Below are 27,227 nucleotides of genomic sequence, written 5' to 3'. Positions count from 1 at the left end.
CATCACCTTTTTCTTGTTCTTACCCAGCTCCTTCAGAGTTTCCTTCCATTTGTATTGTACCAGACAACAAACTGCATTTATAGCTTTTCATGTGGATGACTTGCATGTGTTTTAAGCTAAATGTTATTCTGCTTTTCTCTCTCGCAGGTGAGAGCCTCAACTCCAGTACCTGTTACTGCTACAGGGGCTGTAGCCAAGTTATAAGTTTTGTTCAAGACATTATTCTTGCCCTGAGAAATTGAAAGATATGAACTGTTTCGTATCATGCTATAAAAATATCTTGGGTCTGAATTAATCTGCAAAGTTTGTTAAAAACGAGGGTCAGGACTTGAATTCACTGCAATTAGAATCATTGATATTTTCATGATATCAGTCTGCTCTTCCTGATTATCGACTTCCATCGTGCCAAGACCCAAAAACTTTGCCCCTCTGACCCTGCTGGAGGTTTGATGTAGGTTCTGTAACGTTGAGAACGTGTTTCTGTGTTTACTTTTTGTAAGCCAGAGGAAATTTGTTTTAAAAAACATCACAGGGAGAAAGTGTGCATGCAGAACTTAATTAAAATATGTACAATTATAAAGTCTTATGACCAATAATAACAGCTGATCTGGATTCTGCCTTTCCCAACCTTTGCCTCAACGCTTAATGCAATTTATTAATGGTGTTCTGACCTACAAGGTAACTAACTAGGAGATCAACTTCCAGCACAAACTGCTGTGAATAAGCTCGCCAGTATTGAGCTATTTATTGAAAGCAAGGACAGAAGGATGATCTGGTGGAGGGGAGGCTTGAAAAGAAAAGAAATGCCATTCCCCGAGAGCCCTTCAAAAAGAAAGTAACGATGGTCATCAGAGTCAGGTCCAGGGGATCTATGATTAAAGATATCTATTGATGCTTCTGCTGGCATGAAAAAGAAAATATCCCTCACCAGCACTGGCAAATCTGTAGTGCCTCTACAAATCTACAGCATTTCAATGAGAGCTGATGGAAATCCAGTCGAACAGAGGAAATGGGAACTGTCAGAGCATCACTTCAGCAACTCTACAATAATATTTCCCAGTCCAGAGGTCAGAGGCTGTGCAGCCATTAAAACTGAAAACATGTTTCAGAGGTTTATCGTTCACACAGAAACGTGGGAATTTGGCACCGGGTTTACCTTGGACCCGGCTGAGATGCCAAAGTTGCCTGTGGTACGTTCACCGACTCCAGTTCTGGAGATGCTTTAGTCTTTACAGAACAGTAAATTGCTTTTAGCCTCCAAAGCCACCATATTACCGTGGTGTGTGCACACGCAAGGAACACGTTCCTTCCCATCTCCCCTCCCAATGAATTTGCTGACATCATCTAATTTCAGATAAACTCAGCAGAATGCTAGGCAACAGAAAACCTTCAGGTTTTTCCACCTTTTATGAACCTAGTTGTCTAAATAGGTGCAGGGGTTCCACTCACTTCTCAAAAGGGCTGATAAGTTGACCAAGTAGCCACAAGAAAATCAACATGGTTAACAGACTGGGAAACCTGAGATCTGCTGCTCATAAACAACACTTATTTTTACAATTTCAAAACACAGCTCCCATAAATATAAGTTGGGGTAAAGAGAGCTCAGCACTTCCCCGAATCAGAACAAGGTCATATGTCTATAAAAGCAGCCACCAGTTACAGGCTCAGTTACTGTGACTTGATGTCCTTACAGGTATTACCTGATACACCAGTTACCATCAGTATGTAACCACCATTAGCATTTACAGGATGATGCCTCTAGTTCTGAGAGCACAGTGCTCAAGGAAAATACATTCAGAATGGAAGAACAGGAAACAAGATTCTCCTTGTGGAAAGAGTAAGGAGCTTGGCCAGCTGAATACATAAAACAAAGACTGGAAAGGAATGTGATTTTTCTTTTTCCATTTTCTGTTAATGAAATAAATTAAGAGGTAGTAAATAGCTTGGAAGCAAGAACACTTAATCAACTTTTAAAATATTGCTGTCAGAAGAACAGTTGGTGTAACCAGTTGGTGCAACTTGCCCATTAAAATATTTTCATTTAAAGATGAATGATGGTTTCCTACAGTCAGAATAAAGTTCTGAAACAGCATTTCATAAGGTCTAATTGAAGGGGGGAAACCAGTAAATTTTAATACAATTATATGATGCAGCTGCTTGAAAAACAGCAGAAGACTGAACATTATAGTCTTTCTGATCTTACAGGCCTGTGAGCAACATCACACTGCAAACATATCCCAGACAAGGAGAGAGCATCAATTTGATCCAAACCAGTTTCAGCTGCCCAGATCTCTCTCCTCAGAAACCCCTTCCACGTTTGCAACAAATAAGGCAAGAGGGAACAGGCTTCTTCATTATGCAATCTCAAGATTGCAAGTAGCTCAACTTTCCGAATTAAATAAAGCAAGGGTCCTATGACTTTGCAACCGCAATAATAATCTTCACTGTAGTTTCCCGAGTAAAACACTCTAGCATATGCACAGTCAAACACACTTCATTGAATCTAATACCCTTACAATCCTTTCCCCTTGAGAGAAAACTGCAGGCATGCTATTTCTGTACACAGCTTTCTTATGGTCTAAAAATTACCAGAATTTAAAACACAGGGGAGGAGGGGAAAAAAAAACCCCTGAAACGGAGACACACGGTAAGTGGGAATTTTCCATACTCTGGATGCACAGTAAAAAGATAGAATGGTATCACCTTATTTTTTCTTGCTAATACACCTCAACTCTGACCTTCGTGAAAACCAGGACCTCCTGGGTAATATGGTAATTTAATGTGAGTGCTTATATGCTGATTTCTATGGAGTGGGTTGGCTTTGTGAAATACGACGTGGTTTACTTTTAAATAGAGCTCAGCTGAGACCTAGAAGGGAACTGGAAACAGGCCTCCAATGGAGAGAGATAAATGCCTAATTTACTGTCCCACTTAATCCAGCACTTTTTCCTTAAGTCATTATCTCCCATTCCTCATTATTGTGGCAGCACAGTCATGAAAGACATGTGCAGTGAGACCATGATTTGAGTACTTCTGTTTACAATAGCCACAATTTATCACTAAAAAAAAACCCAGTACAGCTGAGCTGCCACGTGAAATATTAAAGATAAATAGGATAAGGTCTGGTAATCTGTGTTCCAGCTCAGAAGTGCCTTTACCTGGAGAATATCATACACAGCTGTAGCTGGAAAAACTGTTTCACAGAGCATCATTGACAGTAATGTGTATCACAGAGAAGGCAAGTGGTGCAAGTTGAGTATCAGACAGCATTTCTTTTCTTACTGGTGGTATTTTTTATCTACTTGCAAGAGCTTGTGTGACACACACAGGGTAGCTGGAACACGCTAAGCAAGCAAACCAACAACCCTATTCACTCAGGTCTCCTCTGGATGATGGTCAACCCACCGCAGCAGCTGCCGACATGAGACAACTTCCAGCCATACTAAAAACACCACAGTGATTTCGACATCAGCACACATGTCTGTCTTTTTGTTGCACCTCAGCACTTGGCACTAAATGAGAACACCAGCCAGAAAAGAATATTGTGTGTCCTAACATTTTAGGTGGGCACATAAATTAGTTTCAAATAGAAATAAAACAAATAGGATCTATAAGTTTGGATCATCTCAGGGCATCAGTAACTGGCTTGTCACGTGCCTATTAAATTTGGCATTCATTAAGGACAATGCCTTTTTAGTACAACAAACCTGTGCAGCCCCCTACCTCACTGTGACACACACAGCCTGGTGCCCCAGACCTTAAAGATCACCCTCTCATCAACACACAAGTTAATTTACATCAGAAATCCTTTTGCTTTAGACGTTTTCAAGGAGAAAACAAACCCCAGCAATATTCACTGACTAAACAGCTTTGCAAAATGACAGGTTGCAGGGAACAAACTGTTTAAACCCTGTAAATGTCTTGCAGGTACCCCCACGCTGTGAAACCTGCAGGGAAAAGCTCTCTGAGCCCACCTTCCCACTCACCCGGGAGCTGGAGGTGCACAAACAAAAGCCATAACTCTATCACTTTCTGAAATGGCACCATCTCAAAATGCAAATTAGCTAGATAATTTCTTGCACATTTCACATTAATTATTACTCTTTATCAGTTTAAATATTAGTGTCATATGTACAGTTACGGGGCTACTTGTCTGCGCGTTTAGAACAGATGTTTCGAGAAATGTGGAGTGTAAATATTTATGGGTTAAAAGAAGGGACTTTATAATTTGAAGAGCTCTACTAACAGTTCTCACTCTGCCTTATTTCATACTTTGGAGAACCACTTTTCTGTCAGTGTGTTTTGGAGACAGTAGAATGCTTTATATGCACATGTAAACTGACGCTTGGAAATTCCTCTTTTCCAGCTCAAAATACCAAACATCCAAGCACATGCAGGCCTAGAACAGGAAGAGATGGCTTTCCAGAAAGAGTCTTGCTCTCTGTTTTGTTTGGGTCTCACATCTCATTCCCTTTGCTCCTACGGTTTTCATGATGGGGACACTCGGCACATTTCAAAATCAGGGCCAAGACACTCGAGCTGTGAAAATGAAAACTGAAGACACCCAAAGGGAGCCATCACTTGGCAGCCTCAGCTGACATTTCTCAAATCACATAACCCTAACCCAGCGTAAAAGTTATTCCTCCTGTAATTAGACCAAAGGAAATCACAGCTGGTTGTAGGACCCCTTTGTGCTCAGCAGCTCCTCAGCAAAGCCCCAGACTCACCAAGGAATCTTGTCCTAACACACATGGCAAAGTCTGTGGTGTTGCTCATCATGGCTCTTCCCATCACATCCCCCTGGTCTGAGCATCATTATACTTAACCTGTTTATGAAGAATTCATTACATGTAAATATGATTGATAGTTCTCAATCTGGTAACGAAGGAGCTAAGTAAATTAACATCGGGCTGAGATTCTTCTGTAAATTACCTAATCATTCAGAGCAGATATGAAATGTGAGACATATGTGTTCTCCTGAAGGTTTGATGCTGATGATGCCCCGGCCAGGCCAGGCCTGACAAACGTCCCCACTGCTGTGTCTGCAGGGAGGGATGTGTGAGCCAGGCAGCAGCACGTGCTGCAGCTGAATGGCCCATGCCTGCAAGATAAGGCTGTCACACACTGTTAACTTGGGGTCTAGTGTAAGCCAGATCAGATCACAGAGTGATGGGGGTTGGAAAGGACCTCCAGAGCTGCTCCTGCCCAAGCCCCTGCTCAAGCAGGTTCCCCTCGCTCAGGGGGCACAGGAACATGTCCAGGAGGGTTTGGAAACCTCCCAAGAAGGAGCCTCCACACCCTCCCTGAGCAGCCTGGGCCAGGGCTCCCTCACCTCAGCACCAAAGATTTAAGCCTGTTGCCCAAAAGCCTTGTGCTGGTGCCTGGAAGGAGCACACCTTCCAGATCCAGGTTCTCCAGGTGTGCCCACGCCACACCACAATGTCTCAAAAGCTGTTTGGGATGTACACTGGCTCTGTTCTCTACTGGGGCAAAGCAGCTCCAGCAAAGAACACAATGCTGTGTCATTGGCTACCAGCACAAGGAGCAGTGGCACATACTGCTGGCACCTTAGAAGGGACACATAGACAAAGTCAGGAACTTCCCCAGAATGCCTCTGCTGGTGGGCTCAGGCAAACCACTCCCACCCAAATTCTTCAAAACCCCTTGCCCTCTACCCCTTCTCATGCAACCAAGTTGTGAATCGTTTCTCAGATTTATCGTTGTTTTGATCAATTATGCCAAGTCAGCAGATTTTCGATAATTTGTTTCTCTGTCTAAATAAACAATAAATTAGATTTTGCAGGATGGAGGTAAATAATAAAGTCTAAAGGATTTTTGCATTGAATAACTTCTAGAAACACAACTCGGATGTGTAGAGGTTAAAGACTGTTTTTAGCAAAAGAAAACAAAGAGCTGTTTGTTCTAAAAGCCACTCTGAAAGCCAGACAACTTGTGTATTCCTAAGAAATGAGGGAGAAAGGGAGTAAGAACCATAGACTAAATGCTGGAAGGGGCAGGTCCCTGCTAAGCAGGATGCTCTATCAGTGATGGTACAGCTGGAATTATCTGCTTGGTGGCCTCTACAGAGATTATGTTAATGCAAGAGGATTTATTTAGTAGTTCTGAAACTACTAAAAAAGTGAGAAATTTCTTGCCCTTGTGGCTTCACTTATGTTTCCACAAGACATTTGTACCCTAAAACACACGGTTAAAAGATCAGTTCTTTCTGCCTTGGGTCTGGTTGCTGGTGGTTTCCCTGCCTCCTTAAACAAACCTTAGCAAAAAGCACAGGCAAACACCAGGACAAGGAGCAGTTTGTCCACGGAGAGAGTGGTCAGGCAGAAGCTGTGACCCAGCACTGGTGTCCTGCCCTGGGTTGGTGGGGCCAATCCAGCACCAAGGTGCTCCCTGCAGCTGCTTTGCTGAGAGTCTGCCCATGCCTGTAACACTGCCCTAATCCCATAGTGCCAGCGTTTTCCAAATGAGAGATTAAAAAAAAACCCAAATCAGACACTTTCGCCCAGAAATACACAAGTAGTTGTTGACCAAAAAGAATTATTTTAAATAATTGAAATACGGAGCAGGAGAAGGAATCATAATTATTCTGGTGGAATCTAAAGAACTTTGGCCAACTCAGAGGAAAAAAAACACAGTTTAAAAGTTTTACTTGACGTCACTTTGGTGAAAAATATCCTAAAGAATCTCTAAAGAGGATGGAAAAAAGTTTTCAAATAAGTTCTGTAACTAGAAAAAAGGAGGAAGAATTGAAATATTTTGTTTGGAGTCCAGCAAATATCTCGCTTCAAAGAGAAATGGAAGTGGGAGAGATGGGAAAACACCCCAAATAATTTCATTTCTGTCTCTACCCTGTCTCCTTTTCCTCTCATTTTCAATTTATCACCAATTGCATCCAGCTCTCCGTCTCCTTTTTGTCCTGCTTCCCATGGGAAAGCTCTATGATGCTTTATTAAAAGTGGGTGTGTTAATCCCCAACACATTACAGCAGGAAAATACAGTTACTCACATCTTTTTAGAGAGGAAAACTGTGCAACCTAAGAGCACACCGCCAGGAGTTGCTTTCAGTGTGCCAGTGCAAACAGAAACAAGGGCTGTTGATGTGGTAAGCAGAGCAAAAATTAGAACCCGTTTTAGATGTATTAGGGCTGTGCTGCGAACGTAGCAGGCTGCAGTTTCCATCCTTACTTGAGGAGTACCACAAATAGCAGACAATAGCACTGGCCTGTAACATTGTCATTAATTACAGCACATTTCAGACTTTCTAATCACCTGCAAAGCCTATTATGTCCATTCTTTGTCAGCTCTCACGCAAAACTACCTCAGTCTCCAACAGACATTTTAACACAGGAATATGTTTCAAGTCTTTCACGATTTCACAGGGTGAGTAAAATTTCCTGCAGTTAGGCAAACCTAAATAGCAAAACATTGCATGAACTTTTTTTTCCACTTCTTTCCCCTCCATGACCCAGGAGTTTTGCCACTCCTCGGGTACACTCATAGAATCATAGAACAGTGGGGGTTGGAAGGGACCTTTAGAGATCATCTAGTCCCAAGTCCCTGCTAAAGCAGGTTCACCTCAATCAGGGGGCACAGGAACGTGTCCAGGTGGGTTTGGAAACCTCCCAAGAAGCAGCCTCCTCATCCTCCCTGGGCAGCCTGGGCCAGGGCTCCCTCACCTCAACACTGAAACAGTTTTTCCTTAAGTTTAAATGGAATTTTTCATCTTCCAGCTTCTTTCCATCACCCCTTATCCTGCCACTGGATACAACAGGGAAAAAAAGTGATGCCCCAACCTGCTGATATACTTGCAGCAGCAGGACCATGGTACTCAGAGGTACTTGTCTGAATGCGTGTGTGCAACAGGCTGAGCTCGTCAGAATTAAGGTTCACTTGAACAGTCTGCTGCCTCCAGACTCCAACAAGTTTCGGAGCATGACAGGTATCTTTATTGCATTTAATTGTTGCCACTTATTTAGCCACCTCAGAGTCTTGCACTGGTGTTTGTAAGCACCATGCGAGTGCTCAGCTGCTACGTCAATCGACATATCGTAAAATGATTAAATGAATAAATATTCGGCTATATGTATAAATGACCTATCCTAGGGGACAAGAGCCATTATTCACTGAGCATAATGCATCTCAAGGAAAGCAATGAAATTAATCAGAGGTCTGGAAAACCTGACATCTGAGGGAAGATTAAAAGAATTGGGGTTGTTTATCCTAAAAAAAAAAAAGAAGAACACTCAGTAGAGGACATGATAACGATTTCCAAGTGTGCCAACAGTCCCGGCAAAGATGGGAGGAAAGTCACTTTTTCAGGTTTATTGGTGGATAATAATAAGGGATTTAAATTGGCACAAGGGAGATTCAGGTCTCATGTCATCAGGGAACTATATATATATATAAATTGAACAACATGGGAGAGTAAAGCACTGGAATTAAGCTTCTTGGGGGATTTCTATCACTGAAGAGAAGGGAGCGTGTATACCTTGTCAGCAGTGAGATGGATAAGGTGAACCACGCTGGGAACGTGGCCCCGATGACATCCCCTGGTGCTTTTCCAGCCATGTTTTCCTATGAGCCACACAAAAGCTCACTCTATTGGAGAGGAGTAGAATGTCTTGCTAATTGAATGTCAAAGCAATTAAAGTGGGTATAGACTTCTCTCAACATTATCTTGACTTGATAAAATAAAGTTGTTTTGACAACGCACGCTGACAATTCCCGGTTCTCAACCACAGCTATTTTTCTGGAGGCAAGACAAGGAAAATGCTGAGACTTTAGAGTGAGTGTTCAAAACACATGCAAGAAAATGAGGCTATGCCTATTAGACAAAACTAATCCACGGTTTTCAAGGTACTTCCATGATCATAACTCCCTGCAACCTAAAGCTCGTTGCACTCCCACCCTGCACACAAACGCTGCTGGAATGCAACGTGCAAAGCATTCCTGATGCAGTTTAACAAGTTTGCCTCCCAGACATGCTCAAGTTTATGGTCCAGCCCACATGACGATAGCTACAGTATTTAACACTCAAATATTTATTCCTTTGCTAATACTTCCACATTCACATGTATTTTAACCACACCTGCTATACTTATAGACACAAAAAATATATATTAAAAAAATCAATAAATATACTTCTGTCATTACTTCTCACTTTTTTTTCCCTTTCCCATCATCTTCTATCCAGGCAAATTCAATGTTACCCTTCATCCACGGCAGTATGGCTCATGCTTTGAAACTGGGGTCACTAAAGTTTGATCTGACAGGGGACAGACTCCAGCAACACAAAGAAAGAAAGACGAGGAACTCAAGTTCAAATTGCTCATCCTCATCTGTGAAAACAGGGAAGCTCACGTTTCCCCCTCAATTTCCCAGTCAGTTGCTGGGAAAAGTTATATAAGCCTTCAACAAAGCCCATGAGTGGCCATCCTGGCTTAGATCAAAGACCTCTCTACCTCAGAGAAAAGTTTAAGCACAGAGCGAACACCCAGAGATACTTCCCCAGCATGCCAGACATCAGGCTTCTGTATTTAACAGCTTTCATCTCATCAACAATCTTGTCCAGCTGTCATTTCAAGCCCGATAAACTTTTGGTGTTGAGGAAGTGCACAGCTTCACTTTCTCTTGTGTGAGAGAAGTGCTGTTGTCTTCCCCGAGGCCTGCCTCAACCAGCATTTCTATAGAAGAACCAGAGGGCACAAAAGACACCCAACAACTGATGCCTGAAACCACCTGGATGCCAGAGCTGACCTCCCCAAGGTAAGCTCTGTTACAGTCCCTCTGCTGTCTCCCTGCCAGCCTGGAGCACCAGACCCATCAGATCATTTCCCCCACAATAGCTGTCAAGCAGCTTTGGTCACATATGGGTGGCCCTCCTGCAGCTCTGCTGCTCAGGAAGAGCTGAGAGGACCACAGCAGCACACACAAGGCAGGGCATGAATGTGCCAAGGGGTTTGCCTGCACAGTTGTGTTTTCCACCCTTTTCCCAACAGTCACTAACACTGCTTGCTTCCAGCCAAAGTCCTCAGGCTCTGCCTACTGCAATGAACCTGAGATACTGAAATGCTTCTCTCAATGAGTGCACTAAACATCAATTGCCCTACCACCTCTTTTTTAGATGCAAATTTTCCCTAGACCATCCAAAGAAATACCCACAGAAGCACCTACATCCTTGCTGCAAACACTCAGGTAGCGCTGACCATCTTTGAATGCAAAGTTTAGTCCTTCAGCACAGCCCCATGGGCCACTCCTTCAGCATCATCCTCCAGGGCCACTGATCACTTCAGCATTTCCAGATGTAAGAAATGCACTCCTGAAAGCCCTGACATGGAAGAGAGTACATGCAGAAGAAAGAAGTGTTGATGCTTGGATGAGACCTCAATGTTTCTATTGAAATATAAGAAAGAGGGGAATTGTCCTAAGAGAAAGCTTTTGTTCCTCCCAAACTGCTTCCAGAACAGGAGTGTACAAGAGTTGAGGCAGTGCTCTTGCAGAGGGGCTGCACGTACCAGGCAGTGAGGAACAAGCTCTGCCAGCCTGGCAAACAGGACAGGAACAGCAGTGCTTTGACAGGTGAGCAGCCTCCACAGCTGTAAACCAGTGTGCCTTAGACAGGAATATATCCAGTACAGTGCCCGGCACAAAACTCATCTGCCTGGCTTCGTCTGCTGCCAGAAGGAAGGGGGGAAATTAACTCTGTTCCCCAGTACCTCACTGTTCATTCCCATTTCCTCCTCTGGGTTAACATTTTTAAAGGTATCCTGTAAGCAAAAGATTTGTTTTAGATGCTCAACTTTCTCTCCCAAAGACAGAAAGATCTGAGAGAGTGTGGACTGAGAATTTAACAAGAAGGCTTTTCCAATAGCTAATAGCTTGTCTGACACGAGATGTGAAAGTGTTTGGTAAGTTGCTTATGAAGAGTAATTGGCCAGTTCTGGTAAGTAGTAGGGGCATTTACAAATTCTGCTATCAATCTTTGACCTTTGCAGATTATATTTCCAGAGCTCTGGTTGCACACCTTTCCTCAGCGTGGTCTATGCTGAGAGAAGAATAAATGCCTTTATTTATTGTCATGGTTTTTTCCTGTCATTTGCATAAGTAGTCTATTAAATGCAGCTCACACTTTTCTAATGCCTGCACTTACTGAGCTCGATGGCACAAATCTCAACAGTGCCAAGAAAACTCGCCCAACACTTTGCTGCATTCCTGACATACCCTCCCTCGTGCCTCCATCATCACTTAACACACATTCACGTTGGTAAAATAATGTACAACAGTGTAATAGCGACATGCTATGTTACTGAGGAGGGGAATGTTCATCTGTTTAATTAGAATCCACAGATAAACATTGCAAGGAGGTGGAAATGAGTAGGGGAAATAGGAGAATGGGGAGGAAGATAGGGAACCATCCAGAGAGAGATCCTCAGCTCTGCAATTGCCTGCGTGTGTCAGGGACTGGGAATGTCACCCCAGTGTCACTACTTACCAAAAAAAGTATAAAATATTGGTTCTAAGTGACCAAACACAGTCCCCTGTAGCTTTCTACCTTTGTGCCCTGGACACAGCATCGCTTCATATAACATAGTATTGGGGGAAAAAGAAGTTAAACACAAATGAACTGCTTGCCCAAGCTTAAGCTCCACCACCTTAAAGAAAAAAGTAGGTGGGAGGTCTATCAGTTACCCTCTCATGTGAGCAAGGATAAAAACAACCATTACAGAAATACAACACATTTTAAAAGAAATCAGTGATGCATAACCTCCACTGCTGCTGCACAGAAAGAATACTCACTGCTAAAAACGTAGGCACAGGGATGAGAAATACAGTCAGACTGGGGGGAAAGGCAAGAAACGAGACCTCAGGGGGCTGCATTCAGCCCAGTACAGGCTCCTTGTGAGGGCAGCTGCGCTCCACAGACCCATGGCCTCACCCATCTTCTGCTCCACTGGCAGCTTCACCAAGTTCCTAATGCTTTTGTTGTTTCACTCTTTTTTGCTGTTTGCTGTGTTCTTCTACCTTCAGTGAATGAACTGCAAGAGCCTGAGGCTGTCAGAACCCAGCTCAGCCTCTGGGATGTGCTGGTTTGCCATATCCAAAATGGTGTGTGCGTGTCCCACTCTCCTCCCCGACCTCTCTGTGCATATCTACATACCCAAGGAGTTTTCTAAAAGATGGTACCTCCTTGTCTCTTTGATAAAATGTAAAGTTGTTAATTCAAAGGCAACGTGCATTAAAAACCCAAACTCCACAACATTGAAAATAACACCTAAGAAACCTTTTTTCCCCTCCTCCCCACCCAGGAACTTAATTTTTGTTTAGCAGCTCTCCAAAACTGCATTTGTGAGGCCATTGCCATGGACACTCCAAACCAAGTTTCTCTCTGGCTCCATGAAGCTCCACAAAGAGAGATCCAAGTCACACCACGGATCTGACTGTTTGCCCTTTCTGCAGGATACTCTGCCTTAAAAAGCAAGTCCTAATAAACCTTGGGGTGCTTTACAGGCTCTCCTTCCTTAGGCTGCACACCATGCTGCAGCAAATCTTAGCTCAGCTGTGTCTCCTGCTTTCTCTCTCGCAGACACGAGCCACCCCGTCGCCTTTCGTGCTCGGCCCCACTCTGACAAATCCAGAGCAGCTCCACTGATATTAAAGGTATTGGGTCAGACTTACACCAGAGCAAACGAGCACACAGCTTGACCTTTTCTCTCCTTCCTTTCAGAGCTCCTAATGGTTTTTTTAATAGAAAAGATAAAATATTTGTAAAACAAGGGAAATCCCTCAAATACCATGTAAATTCCCCTTCTAATTTTCCCAGATTCATTTTGAAAATCCTTTTAAAAAAAACCCAAAAAACCCATAAAACCACAACCAAAACTGCAAAGAGAAATTGGCAGCCCTTTCCCCTCTGCCCCTCCTCCTCTGAGGCATCCCCAGCCTGCCATCCACACATCTGCTCACCCCCCCCCAGGCTCTCCCAAAACCTGGGCCAGGGTTCTTGCTTTGAGACCACTTTCACATCTCAGCTAGCCCTTTCCCTTCACACTTCAACAGCTCCTGCAGCTTCACTCATACAGCTTTCCTTCTGCCTTTGCAAAGCAAGTATTAAGGACCTCATTCTGGAGACTGGCAGCCCGCAGGTTCCTTTCTGTTACAGCTTCTCAGGTCATACAGAAGAACGCAGCATCTTCTCTGAACATATTTTCTCTGCTTTTAAGGTTGCTTTTAACTCCCTCTTTCCCCAAAGCTCTCAAGGCTTACTGTGTGGTATATTCTTATTCACTATGTTGAATGTGCACTAAGTGGATTAATATAGTTTTAGATTCATTGTGCCTTTCAAACTTATTAACAAGCACAGCTCTTCTGAAAGGGGTGCAAGTAATGATAAAAAAGCGTTTCTGTCCTCCCTCCCAAAGCATTTTTGCTGAAACCAGAAAGTCACACTTTCATTCGTGTCGTTTTCTCAAACCCAGCAATCACAGCAAAGCTGCATTACTAACTTTTGAGTCATCAGCAGCACAAATAAAGCTTTCACAAACTGCAATAATTTCTCATCAAGGCTTCCCCACAGAGGAAAAAAAAACACCCCACAAATTAACACAGTGTCATGTGTCAAAAGTCAGGGGTTGGTATGGAACGTTTTTGGGAATAAAAGAAACTGCAGAAAACAAAAGCAGGACATCTAACAAATAGGAGAAGGTGAAATGTAACTGGGTCTCTGCAACAGCTCCATGCACTTTGGGGAAGTCTGCTTGAGCAGAATATCCTCCACCATTCACAGACCGCAACCTTCTCACTGCCAAAACAGTGGGGAAAAAAAACACTCCTGAGCTCCAAACTTGCTCCTTTTAGACCAAGATATTAGAGCCCTGTCTTTTTTATTTTATGCTAGAAATCAAGTAGAAAGTTTTAATTCACAGAATGGTTGAGGTTGGAAGGAGCCTCTGGACATCACCTTGTCCAAGCCCCCAGGCTCAAGCAGGGTCACCCTGGATCATGGCTTTTGAGTATCTTCAAGGACACAACCTCCACAGCCGCCCTGGGCAACCTGTTCCAGGTCTCAGTCATCCTCACAGTAAAAACAGTGTCTCCTGAACTTCAGGGGGAACTGCCTGTGTATTAGTTTGTGTCAGTTGTCTCTGGTCCTGTCACTGGGCACCTCTGAAGAGAGTCTGACTCTGTCCTTTTTGCACCCTCCCTTCAAGTACTCGTACACATCCATGCCGTTCCCCTCAGACGTCTCCAGGCTGAACCACCTCAGCTCTCAGCTTTTCATTGAATCATAGAGTCATTTTGGTTGGAAAAGACCTTTAGGATCATGGAGTCCAAGCCACGCCCTCACCCTGCCCAGCCCACCACTAACCCCTGGCCCTCAGCACCTCAACTCCACGGCTTTGGGATCCCTCCAGGGCTGGGCACTCCCCCAGCTCCCTGGGCAGCCTGGCACAGGGGCTGACACCCCTCTCAGGGAAACAGTTCTTCCTAAATAGTTTTTCTCCTAGGAGAGATGCTCCAGTCTCCTCATTATCTTTGTGTCCCTGCACTGGCCTCTCTCCAGCAGTTCACTGTCTCTCTCACACTGGAGAGCACAGAACTGGACACAGGACTCCAGCTGTGACCTCAACAGGGCCAAGCAGAAGGAAAGGAACGCTTGCTTTGACCTGCAGGCAACAGGACACTGCTCACTTTTCTCTGCAGCAAGAGCTTGTTTGTGGCTCATGGTTACCTTGGTGTCCACCTGCGCCCAATATTACTTATATCCTGTAGCAGCATTTCTTCCTCTCAGCACCAAGCTTCCCCTACAGCTTCATCTCCAGCCTTCTCAGTGCCTCTTTGCTGCTTGTAAACGATCCCTTGGGCACTGTAGCCATTAGCTCAATCATGACACGAGAGAGTCTCTTTTTCCACATCCAGCAAGTAAAAATTCAGAAACCTAAATTAAATTGACTGTGATGCAACCCATCGCTCTCCTGTAACCCTGACAAAAAAGGATGGCTCTCCTGCATGGGCAGGCTGCATGGACCTCAGTTTAATTAAAAGCCTACAGGAATCATTGATCCACAATCACACCCTTTTGGTGTTTTTGCTGATGCTGCGGCTTCACAACAAAGCTGGATTTGATTTAGAAATACATGTTAACATTCAGCACAGAATTATGCTTCCCCTCATCACAAAGCTTTTCACTGCTCAGCCATGGTTCCCAGCCTGCTGGCACACCACCCGTGGCTCATACCCCTCTGGAAAACATCAGCTTAGCAGCAATGTTGGCTCAGCAAGGGCAAGTTCAACAGACCACAAGCTACACCCACCACCTCAGCACGGCGTTTACTCTCAGCCCATCCTTTATCTGCTACAGAAAACTCTTTAATGCTCAATACAATCCTTTTCCTAAAAATCACAGCTTTCTGAATCCCAGGAGCCATTGCACTGGGCAGCACTGAAACACCTCAGGGGTCTGCATTTTGAAGGAAATAACATGTGAGTAAATCCTGTCCCAGGATGCCATTACTGGATCTTTCACAGAGAATAGAGTGTATTTTTCCCTACTCCTCTTTTATTTCCTTTCACCCTCCGTCTATTTAGGATTACAGGGCAGAGAATGGATTGTATTAAATACTGAATTTTCTATGGTATATGCAATTTGGAGTTTGTCAGACCCAAGCCTCAGTAAGTTACGAGCTCAAAATTTGTAGACTAGACTAGATTATCCATTTTATTGGATCTCCACTGGGCTGCATCCATCACATACTTTCTTTTATCCCGTCAGTAAGTAACAATTAAGGTGAATTTATGAAAACAATCCTTATAACTGATGCATACTGAGGTTTACAAACACTTTGCTGCACCACCAACCCACTGCCACGTGCGTGCAGGTCTTCCCGAGGAAACCAGAGCTGGGAAAGTGCCCTCTGAGTTAAGCCAGAGTTTAGTAGTTGCCTCTGTTGCAATCAGAGTGAGTCCTTGAGACACACAAACAGCCTCACTAATGCTATTGAAAAGACAAAGCCAGCCCTCCCAACGATCCAGACTGCAACTTAATCCATCAAGGAAATTTTGCTCTTGAAAGATCTTAAAGCACACCCAAAATTCGCTGGTTCTCCCATTCTGCACTCCCCTTCAACATGTCCTTAGCCTTAAGCAGTAACCTGCAAGCGTAAACAGAAGAGGGGGTGGAAAATAAGCTTTTCATGTCCTTAGAAATGAAACTTCTGACTTAATGCCTCGCTGGGTTATCTGCAAAATGTCAATTCTTTTAGGAATTATTGTTGCAAAAAAAAGGAAATCAAAATCGTTTACATCCATTTCATGCCCCAGCCAGCCTGGAACCCAAAGCAGATGAGTTACTTCTTTATTTACTGCTATTAGGAGGTGCGAATATGAAAAGGTCTCTCTCTTCCTTATGAACTTGAGCAACCAGAGGGAGTAATCCAAAATCCACGAGAGGGAAAGAATTCCTCAATGTGACTCTTCAGCGAGCGTCCTTTGAGGATCTCTGGTACCTCATCTCACTAGCAAAACAGGTAATTAGCAGTTTCAGTACTCCGACGTTTCGTGATGTCTCTGAGAGGTGCCATATACCACAGCATCAAAACCCCTCACATTTGTCACCGGAATAGACCCTGCTGCAGCAGAGCACAGTCAATGACAAGCACTGACTCAACAGACAGCACTGCTCCTCAATGTTAAATACAGGACAGGTTTGGTGATTAGAACTTATTTCTGCCTGTACTCTGCAGAGCTTGAAACAGGTAAGTTCAGACTGAAATGCCACAGAAACACTGGCAAGAGCAGAATTATGCATTTGAGGCTTATTTTTTTTAAAGCAAATCTAAATCCAGCAGCCTCATCACCTATTTTCTGCTTCTAATCTCAGAGGTAACCCACTCAAAACACACATTGCCTGAGAACGGGACGTACTCACAGAAGAAACTCACTCATTTAGATTCATTTCACCTCTAATAATGCAAAATGGTGACACAGCAAGAGCCAGCGAGGGTTAACTTCATTTCTTCCTAGATCTAGAGTTAGTTTCTCAATGGGCAACAGAGAATGAAATAAGCTGCTGTTACATGTAAAAGTTTAAAAAGCAAATCGAGAACTAAGTTACAAAATGAACAAAGAAATTACCCCCAGGAGCTCAGAAGGTTTGCAGTGTATGTGTGGTGGCTTGGGCGTGTGGTCTGGGGCACATCACAGCTCTGAAGACTGAGCTCCAAACACCCTCCTCCAAGGAGGCAGAGCTCAGCCATGAGCTTTTCCAGGCAGACCCCAGGGCTGCTCCCAGCCCTGCATCCACGTTCTGTACGTCTGCCCCCTCTCCTTACTCTAAGCAAAGCCCCCAAAGCAGAAGTTAACAACCAAAGCCCTACATCTGGTGGATGTGGAGCCCCAAGCAGCCTGACAGAGTGGTGGGATTTTGCAAACCAGTCCATAAGTGAACAAACAAAATTACAAGGAAGGAAAGATCCCAAATATCCTTAACTATGGTGCAGCTGTGGTTATACTGATTCTTCCAGTATTTTGAACATGAAGCATGACTAGAGAAACCATAGAACGTGGTGAGAAGCAGACCGACTGGCAAATCTCTACTGAGAAGTACAGAGTAAACGTCTTTTTTTAATATGCTTTTGTGAATGTCTACTGCACAAACAGCTCTTTTGGTAGGGCTGTGATCATACAGGTACTTATATATGTACATAACCAGGGGGAAAAAAAACCACCCCAACGTGAACAAGCAATAAAGTGTGCACACATGTGCTCAGAAATCCTCAATATTTCAAGTCAGAGGCTTCCACAACTTCACCAGTGCTTCACTAAAGCACAACTTCTGTTCAAAGACAAATCGAGGTGGGTTTCCTCATCAAACAGAGGAAAATGAGCTTGGGGGAAAAAGCATTACTGCTCTTCATTTAATTTCCCATATCTACTTTTTCCCCTCCCTCTGTATATACTCTGGCTGTTGCCGGTACCACAGGCAGTGACACATAGACAGGGAAGGGACATGACATACATAAAGCAAACAGAAGCCGAACAAAACACAAGGCGACGGCATTTACAACCCAGCTGACAAAGCCAGTCACTTCACTTTAAATAATGTGGCAGGCAGCAAAAATATAGTAATTACAAGAATTTCGTTTTCATTAACTAATAAACCGGGGAAAACAATTTAAGTATCTGAATGTCATTTTTCAAACGAAAATAAACTGTAAACATTTGAATAACATCACAGCAGGGATAATATACCTAAGGAAACCTATTGAAATATGCTAGTGAATTCATCCTCTTTTATCACATTAAAACTGCAATTGACTGTAAACCTCCTACCACTCTCCACTGAGACTTTAATTGTAAAGATTCCTGTTACGTATCATATTAGAATTTAGTTAAAATTGTAGAACACATTATTTCCAATCAGACAGCCAACCATCACTCACAAAGATTTTTAAAAAGGTGATTAATAATTCATCTCAGATAAGGAAAAGATCTATATTTATACCATCTTCTCAGCCACCATAAACTACCTGACAATTGTTCAGTAATGATGCCCAGTAAATTCTTTAAAATGGTAATTTGTCATTCTGTCACTTCATTTGTGACCTAAAATTCCTCACTTGAGGCATCATCAAATAAATTAATCACTTTCCAGGATCCATTTCTCTGTTCTGCACGTTATTATGCCCAGGCTCTCTTGTGTTTCTCTTCATTTACATATATTTAATGGCTCAGCAGTGGTTCACTATGGCACATAACGCACACATCTCATTACAGGTGAAATATTCTAACTGCCACTATCACTGGGAAAGAAAATAACTCTCCCAATTTAATTTTCCTGATGTAACAAAACCATGATTCTTCACTATGAAATGTTGATGCCATCCATCAGTCACAATCAATAAAATCATCATAGAAGTACGCCTTCTTTAGCATCGTTCCTTCATACTGGTATTATTTGAGGGAGGTAATTAAACTCATAATATGTAATGAATGTAAATGAAGAAAAACCCTCATGTTCTCCCTCTAACTATGCTTATTTTACTGCTTTGATTTAAAGTATTTTTACATCTTACAATCTATGAAATACACAAAGCCCTGAAGGAAAGGCATCAGAAGTACAGTAAGCATCAATCAATACATATAATGACTAATTAAAAAGGAACATATTTTAACATTAAAAAAACACCAAATGCTGTTATTTATAGATTTTTCACTTAAAATGATGCATTCCCTCTGGACTAATACATGTGCTGTCTTTCTGAAATATAGATTGCAATGCACTAGTTTTAGATACTGTTGCTTGCACGTGTCAAAAAATAAAACCAATCCCAAAGTGATTTTGTAGGTACCTGGACCACCACCACCATTTAACACACACACACACACACACAAACATATATGCAAATTGTTCTCACACTAGAGAGAAAGACTTAATAATTTGAGTCTCTCATATGTGTTATGCTTATATAAGTCAAGAAAATATTCTCTTGGAAATGGTAACTTTTAAATAGGTGCACAAAAAAAAAAGAAGTAAATGGGTTCAGAGCAATATGCTTTTACATAAAGCATAAAAAGACGTCATCTCCCTTGTAAACACACACGCTACTTTTTCTTACACATAAACAGCGTGATGAGCAACGCTTCTTTTGTGCTGAGGAAGCCCAAAACACACCAAGGGTGCCCATTACTCAGAGCCCACTGGCCACCAGCCCCCTGGATCCGCTCTGCAGCCATCTCCAGGGAGCCCCTGGGAGACGTGTGCTACGTGGGGCATCCTCCACGAGGAGGATTTCCCAGGGATGAGAAACGAACCCTAGCTTCTGCTCAAAATAATTCACTTGAGGTATTACTTCAACGTGGTCTGCACACATGCAGGCGATAAAATCCCTCACACTGAGGATGGGAATAACAGAGGAACAAGGGAGAATGTGGCTGGACGACTGACCATCTGCCCACAACACTTCCTTCTGCCATTCCGCTCGCTGCCACACTCCTGTTCTTAACAGGCACTTATTTCCCAACATCCCTTATCTCCCTGCCCCACTGATGAGGCTCACGTACCTCATGCACACAGGTTTCAATGGCCAATAGGAAAGGAAAAAGCTGTCACCACAGAGTCACCCATGCACAAATCCTCCTTGGGAAGGCAGCTTTTCAAGACGGGGACAGTTTGAAAGAGGCTTGTCCAGGACATGATAAAAACACGTGTTCTGGGAGGTGAAGTGTGTGGTTGAGAGAAATTGGAGAAAAGAATGTGCTACAGAAGAAAAAACTACTTTTAATAACTTGATCTGCAGCTCTGCATGAAACTTCTGCACCACAAAGGAAAAGGCAGCACACGCTTCTTCAAAAGCCACCTTATTTGTATTTTTATGGCAATTCTCCATCAGGAAGGTATATCCAAAAGGTGGGACAAGCGTGAAGAGGGGCCAAACCTGCTCAGGGGCACTGCAGCTGGCCCTAGCATGGGGCAGCCCTTGTCAGAGCAGCTGAAACAGGCAGCAAGGGGCCTTTAAATGGGGCAACAAGTCCCAAATCACCCATGGTCTTTAAATAACTCAGGCCTTCAAAAACACTAATTAGCAAGTATTTTCATTTGTGTTTTCTTAAACATTCCTCTGCAGAGTTCTGCAGCAGCTCAGTTAGAGGTACTGGTGCTGCCATTTCTCTGTGTTCCAGCTCAGCCACACTCTAGTCCAGGACAATTAGTGCAATTAACACCCAGCACACCCTTCCCCTGGCACAGCATCCCTCTGCAGGCACTCAGGGGGATGGAGCAGAGGGGAGGGAATTGTCTCCCGTGAATAATGCTGCTCAGAGGCTTTGTGTGCTTCAGCATTTTTTTTTCCCAAGCCATGTCCAGTAAATATATGAGCTCTGCACCACCTCTGTGCCCATGGCCAAAGCAGCCCCTGCTACCCCACCACGCTGCAAGCCACAGAAACCACAGAGCCCTGCACCACCTTTAACACAAGGCTGTATTTACTGGGCAAGCACAGGTAAATTACAACTAAAAAAAGGCCAGTTGTGTATTTCTTGGCACCTGGTTGCTAACAGAGATAACGAACAGAGCGAGTTGTTCTCATTAACCCCTCGATGCTGAGACTTGCTGACTTGTGCTGCGCCCGTGCCAGGGAGCAGAGTGTGCTGCGAGCGTATCACCAGGAAAGGCAAATTTCTCCTGGGTAATTGCATTCTGCCGCCACACAACGACCTCACAGCTATCAGCTCACGCAGGCTCCTACATTACTCACGTATGTACATATACACAAACTCACACAGGTTTTCTGTCCCCGTCTCCCGAGCTGTTTTGCTGCGTGCTGTTGAGCTGTCATGTTTCCCTCCAGAGGTGGTTGTAGTTCTGTTCGAGGTGAAGCAAACTCTTGTTGTAGGTGCCTTCTACAGAGGTTACACAAGTGCACTTACAGAGCATGTTCAAACTGGGTAGGAGCGTGATATAACACAGGACCCGAGCTTACGGCACAAATCACACCCAAGGAAACCTGACTGTGCCATGGCCACGCTCACTTGACTTCAGGATCTCCTACAGACCAGCTCAGAGGCAATGATCGACCCATGCCCCATACAGAGAGCTCAAATTCTCTAAGATTCGGTTGGAAACCCCAAAATAGATAAGAACCTGCTCTTTGATATTTCTTTAGTCCTCTTATCCAGAGTAAAGTGAAGGATGAAGAAAATTGCATCAGGAGCCACCAGCAACACACAGCAAACAGATAAAGCCCTTCATACTACTGACCACAGGAAGCCCAAAGCTAGACTATCCTGCACCTGGGAGAACCTACCCCTGCTGATGGACAGGTCCACAGCTTCATCCTGGCAAAAACCAGACCAGGCTCAGGCACCAATTGCCCATTCTCCAGAGCTTTGTGAGGAATTTATCCCTAACACCCCTCACACCCTAACTTGTCTACAGCTACACCTACACAGTACTTGAACATGCCATATGGACCCATCATCATTGGGGGGGGGGGGGGCAGGTAGTATGGGTTCAGTGGAGGTGGGGATTTCAGCCCAAACTCATATTAACCATGCAAATACAAACTTTTGTGTCATATCCGAGTTGGAATCTGCTTCATTTTTAAATGGAAATTTCAGCAGCATGTGAACGGTAATCATCAGAGTGCTCAAAACACAAGGGTTCAAAACTCCATGCTACAGGGTGAAAGTTTGGCTTAAACCCTCGTCTCCATTTCCTGTCTGCAGGCTAAGTTGATTTACCACAGAACAATATTCCAAGGACTTATTGAAGGTCTGCTTACCAAGTTCGCCACGCAGAAGCTCAGTACGAATCTGGAACCACTGTTTATTAGACTGCTCAAAACCAGCACTCCAGATCATATTTCACATTCAGTGGCCATTTATTGGCACAACGCTTAATTTTGAGTTATTTGTAACCTAATAGTTCTGATTAGTTGAGTAACATTGGCACACTCCTGGTGATGTTCTCCCTGTTAGCTGTATTCAGCATTTCTCAGCTTGCTGGTGCACTGGGAGCACCAGACATAGGACACTTTAGGTTCAAATTTTGTCCATTTGATGCCATGCAGCATTCAGACATTTATGGTCATCATGATGTCTGGAGATTTTGGTCCCACTGAAGTAAAGAGCAGAACTCTCCATTGGTTTCCACAAGACCATGTTTTCACTGTTGCAGTAATTTCCAATGACAGAAAAGAGGAAATACTACATCAACACATTTCTGTTTTCCCCCTTTTTCCCCCAAGAACTGCTGTGACTGTCGCTTGGATGTGAGTCCCATGAGATATAACAGCACTAGCAAGGTTCTCTTCACAGCCATTATAATACTTGCACATAATACGTCTTGTGAGAGGACTATGATTCATTTTTACTACTCATTAGGTGGCTTTGCTGGTATGCTATGAATATTGTAGTTTATGCATGAAAAGTCTGCTACCTGCAATATTTGTAATTCTTAAACTCCTTAATAACTGCTCAGACATCAAACAGACACAAGAGCGCACGTCAGGGTGAATATGTTGTCAGACAGGACCATTACCGCACTCAATCCGGCAGCTCTGGTCTCATGATGTAAATGAGCTTGTTACCAATTAGGAGAGGCATATTTTAATATGGTTACTTATCTCTCTATAGCCCCCTGGAATTACACCGGTCTTGTGCTTAAAACTTTACTTGCAATTGTTTTGTGTCTGTTTTTCACATGTGTTTGCCTGATGATAGCTTCAAAAGTGCTGAACCTGAAACCAACTTGGTGTGAGAGAGGAACACTGCCTGTTAGTGCTACTGAGGGTGCAAACCTAACAGTCTCGGTCCCACCAGTGTGCTTATCATAACATTTGTGTAACAAAGGAACATCCCAGGTTAAAGGCAACTTCTTTAATAGATAATGTGGTCTCAGGACAAATTTGCCAGTCTTCTAAGCCTTTGTATTTTGAGTTTCAATGACAACTGGCTACTGAGAAGACGTTTCCAAGGTAATAAAGAACCTATTTTCTACAGCACAAATGGCAGGTTGTAGGTCTTGAAGTCTGCTGTTTTGTGCAATGGTTTTACTGCTGAGGTTACACCAACTTCACCGTCAGAATAACTTCATCTCTATCTAGAATGCTCTTTCATGGCTTGTCCTGGAGAGCTCTGCAAATCTGCAGTACAGATTGTGGCCTTCTGTAGGTGAATATAACGAGGCTTCCATCTCATCAAGCCTGCTATGGAAGACATGATTGTGGTCTGTGTCTCAGACACAGAGTTTTAACGTTCTTACCAGGTGGGAAAGGCGCCCTGCCACTGCCCCACCACTCACAGGTAGTTTGAAACTCCTAGGTGCTGAGCTTGGCAACAAAAACCAGGCAATCTTTAAAAGCCCCTCCAAAACTTGCTGTAACATAGCAGCCATGCCATCCTCATATCTTAAAGGGCCCAGCCCTGGAGGGATCCCAAAGCTGTGGGAGTGAGGTGCTGAGGGCCAGGGGTTAGTGCTGGGCTGGGCAGGGTGAGGGGAGGGCTGGGACTCCAGGGGCTTCAAGGGCTTTTCCAACCAAAAGGATTCCATGAGCTGCCATGCACTACTTTGATCACAGAAACATTAGCTGACAGCCCTCAGCTTTTGCCACACCACTTTTCATCACAGGCATGTGAAACGCTCGTGACACGTTTGCATCAGATACAGGCAGGGGCTTTGCTGTGTCTACGGGCAAGTACTTCACTGCCAGGAACACCACTGACTCCCCAGTGTCCTCTGCTGCTCACTGAAGGTTTTCAGTAAAGCATCATCAAAATACAGGTTTTCTGCCTGTCAGGGCAGAGGGCAGTGCTCTGCAGGCCACTTCGATTGCCTTCTCTCCACAGATCTGAGTCAGTGTTGACAAAAAACCCTGGCATTAGTACCTCTTACCAGCTACTCAAAAACCAAACCCACTAGCCACTAGAAGAGCTCCAAGGTGGAACAAGACCCTGCAGGCAATCAGCCCTGGACCTCTCTAACTTTCCAGGACACTGCTGTAACACAATCTTCCCTGCAGAGAATGATGCGTGTGGCTCGCTCTCGCGCATAACCGTCTGTCTCGGGACTGCAATCCATACATCTGCAAGTACATTAGGAGCTGACACCCTCTAAAACGCTGGCAGCATCAACATCTAATCGATATGCATGTTCACCAGCAAAGCTGACTAGTACATCTGTTCTGTGAAAAAACATACATTCTGCCTCTAGTACAATCACTGTAATTAAAAATTAACATGCATTAATTGTTGGAGCTGATGTAAACAGCTGATGTTCCACTTAGCCCTGTCTTCTGTACATATCATTAGGCAAAGCCAAATATTGTTAAGTAAACAGGCAACACTTACAAAAAGAAATAGAAAACTAATTCCAACTAAATAAATTGACAACACAGCGCAAGTCATCTCAAAACAGTTGAGATAATTATTAGGCTGCTGGACTAGCAGAGAGGAAATCATAGAAGACACATTTAATTGTATGAATCTCGTTTCAGCAAACGTATTTAGGCACAGTGTGAAACACAATTCGACTCAAATGTGTGTGCAGTGTTTTCCCAGAAGCAGGATGTGCAATATGCCGTCAAAGTAAAAATATAAGTTGGAGTTTGATATGCAGGTAAAACAAATAACTTCTCAAATGCAGCAATCTCAAGCAACTGCTTCAGCATTCGACAGTCTCAAGAGAAATTCAGGTTGGTTATGCAACGCTAAAGGTTTTTCCTCCCTCAGATACATCTGCAAAATTCCCCTCAATACCAGTGGGAGCCAAATGCAGACACCAAGTGAAGAACACACTCCTGAGGAGTTACATCCTACTTTTTATCATTGCTATTTAAATGTCATAGCAAAATAATTTCTCCAATTTGTAAACAAAAAACAAACAAACAAAAAAAGCAAATAAAAGCCCAGCAAATCTGCTCAGTACTACACAAGGCAGAGCTGCTGCCTGAGATCACAGGGGTACCGCTGCAGATTGCCTGGGGGGTGTCAGCTGCCGGTACCCCCAGGCTGCTCGCCCCGCGCACAGTGCTGGGTGCCTCCACTGTCAATCTCGCTCCTTCCCCCTCAAACTGATGGAAAGATGAAGTTTAAAGGACACTGGCAGGTGAGGAACTCTGCAAACAGAGCGGCAGCGACCAGATGACAGCGTGCACTCTAAGGGCTGTTGTGCCGTGCCAGGGTGAAAGCACCCCAGGTAGGAGCTCTGAGGTCCATGCCCATGCCCCACCATTGGGCTGGGGCAGGCTGGTTGCCCACCCGAGACCACACAACAGCTCTTGTCTACAGAGGGCACAGCCACAATGGACACACAAACCCAGGATACACCACACGTCCTTTCAGCAAGAGGCTGAACTCAGGGGCTTGAGAGTAGGTACTAATTACTTAGTGGCTCTTGTTATTTAAATGAGACAGAAGTTAGTGAAATTTAGGCTTGGTATGAAACATAAATTTTTGTTTGTTTACAAAAAAAATCAACTTCAAGTGGGAATACCATGAAGGCTTTTTTTTTTAATAGATAAATTCTGTTTGTTGATTATTACTGCGGAATCCTGCTAATCCACTCCAGTGACATTTCTACATGACTTCTGTCACAGGCTTTACTCTGCCACAACCATGAAGCCCGTGCTGGGCTGGGACACACAGCAACCTGACTTCTATATCTGTGAGACCTGAGCTTTGCTGTTTCAGTACTTCCAAAACCCACAATCACCCTGTTGGGTTTTTGGGTTTTTTTCCTCTAGGAGTTACCTGAAACATAAAAGTGCAACAAGACAATTGCACCTTTATCTCATTGCTGCAAACTGGAGTTGGAAAATGGGTTGTGGGAAGTGCAGGCACCTGGCTCTCTTTCAGCTGCCCAAAGAGCCCCTTCAGCTACACACCACCAACCCAGGGCTGCACAGAACTGCACCATTTCTCCCTTCCCTGCAATCGCACCTTTGAGTGGAATGGCCACTCAAAGAAAGTTGAAGGTTTCCTCATCACAGTGATCAGAATATCATAATTCTGGACTAAAAACTACCCTCAGCAGCATGATCCACACAGAATCACAGACCCAGGTTTTGCCCATATGTGCTAGGACCGTTAAAGAAATTGCTGGAGAATTCTGTAATGGCTTAGTAGCGAACTGTGTGGAAGGCACACAGGGAAAAACGTGCCTTATGGACAATTTCTCTGCAATTGCTTGCACTATTAAAATTCTGTGGGGAAAAAGGCACACCGTCCTTCCCATTACCAACACATAACCACAAAATAACTGGAACATACTTTGTATGTTCATTAAAGTGCCACTAAAGAGAGAAGAGGATTTCAATGCTGTATTTGAGCTTTGTTGTGGCTTTGTTGATGCGTTAGCACTTCAGTGCTTGAGGACCTTCCCATTGCAGGTGCTCATTTTTAACCAAATACCTCAAGTTTGCCCCACCACACCTCACAGATGAAGTTACTGCCTGACTCCCTGCCCTGAAACCCCTTAAAGGTTCACAGCACTGCTCAGCTGTTTCATAACAATATCAGGCTCATGATGAACCAAATGAGTTCTGATTTGTGCTATTTAATGTCCTAATGGCTTGACTAGTTAGGTAGATAATTACACAGTATGATTTATCCAACCCATTTATAAATATTTATAATAATGGATAGATTAACCTTTGGGATTTCTATCTTGCAGTCCCTTCGCTGGAAGAGGGATCACTCCACAGCAGCAGCGAGTG

Source organism: Colius striatus, chromosome 11 (assembly GCF_028858725.1).
Source record: "Colius striatus isolate bColStr4 chromosome 11, bColStr4.1.hap1, whole genome shotgun sequence".
NCBI classification, from domain to species: domain Eukaryota; kingdom Metazoa; phylum Chordata; class Aves; order Coliiformes; family Coliidae; genus Colius; species Colius striatus.
Note: the sequence above shows the minus strand (reverse complement) of the source record.